Source organism: Oratosquilla oratoria, chromosome 21 (assembly GCF_046742065.1).
Source record: "Oratosquilla oratoria isolate Oo_2021 chromosome 21, ASM4674206v1, whole genome shotgun sequence".
NCBI lineage: Eukaryota > Metazoa > Arthropoda > Malacostraca > Stomatopoda > Squillidae > Oratosquilla > Oratosquilla oratoria.
In genome coordinates this window covers 52201227-52202486 of record NC_134797.1, presented here as the reverse complement: position 1 = coordinate 52202486, position 1260 = coordinate 52201227, and positions in this window count along the sequence as shown.

Genomic DNA, 1260 nt, shown 5'->3' with positions numbered 1-1260 from the left:
GATTAGCGCGTGTGAACAGATAGATATGCTTACGGGAGAACAGAAGTGATTCTTCAGAAATAACAACCGATTCTGTCCTTGTAGACAATATCGCCCCGAAGAGGTGATGTTGTAAAGGTGATACAAGAGGAATTTAAGAAGGGCTGGAAAACGGAGGGATGCTAGAAGTTCAAAGTTATCAGCGTTTTTTTTTTTTTTTTTCTAGGGAGAATAGTTTTTAGTCATAAAAGATGTGTCGTGGCACTGGTCCGTAGGCCAATCACTAAACTTCGGACAGCAGTCAATACCCTATATGGTGGGAACTGACATTTATACAGATAAACAACATTTAGTATAGGTAATGTTAGTGCATACCATGCCATATACACGGAGGTGTATACGAGATGGTAGGTTAATGCATAGAAATCTATGGAGAGGAAGGGTGCAAGTATGGAGGAAGCTAAAACGCATGTGGTCGAGTTAGAGGAAACACACTCGTAAATGAATAAGAACACAGAATATAAGATACTGTGTACGTATCTTTGAACTCATTCGTAATGTATACATGGATGACAAAGTTCAGCCTTGTAAGCAGAAGACACAAGATAATGGCGATATTTCAACAGTGCTTCAATATGACACTAATTATGAGGTACATTTGAAAAATGACAGAGTTGTCAGAGAACTTTGGAACGCTGATGTTTATATATTTTTTGTTTGATTTATTGGTAATAAAGTACAGGTACATATGAATTTATAAACATAAAGATTGCCAAGCATAACAAAAAGATATAAAAGAGTCATTTCTACTGTGGATCTTGAGAATGATATTAGTGGCCACCTACCAAGTTTGGATGAAACCAGTCTTAAAGAAGAAGAGGACAAAGAACAACATAAGAACATAAGAACGTAAGAATGAAAGAGACAGGAAGAGACCATAAGGCTTAAACTAGGTAGTTCCATGTTCATTACCACCTATCATCCCCGTCCATAAAATTGCCTAAACTTTTCCTAAAACAATTGATAGTTTTAGCGCACCCTACATGGTTACTAAATCTATTTCATTCGTTGACCACTCTACTGGTAAACCAGTTCTTGCATATTTCCTTCTTAAATCTAAATTTGTTCAATTTGAATCCATTACTGCCAGTCCTGCCCTGTTTTTTTTTAATATGATGATCTTGTTTGCATTCCCCTTGTTAAAGCCTTTGATCCACTTGAACGCCTTTATTAAATCACCCCGCATTCAACGTCTTTCCAAAGTGTAAATTAAGGTGCCTA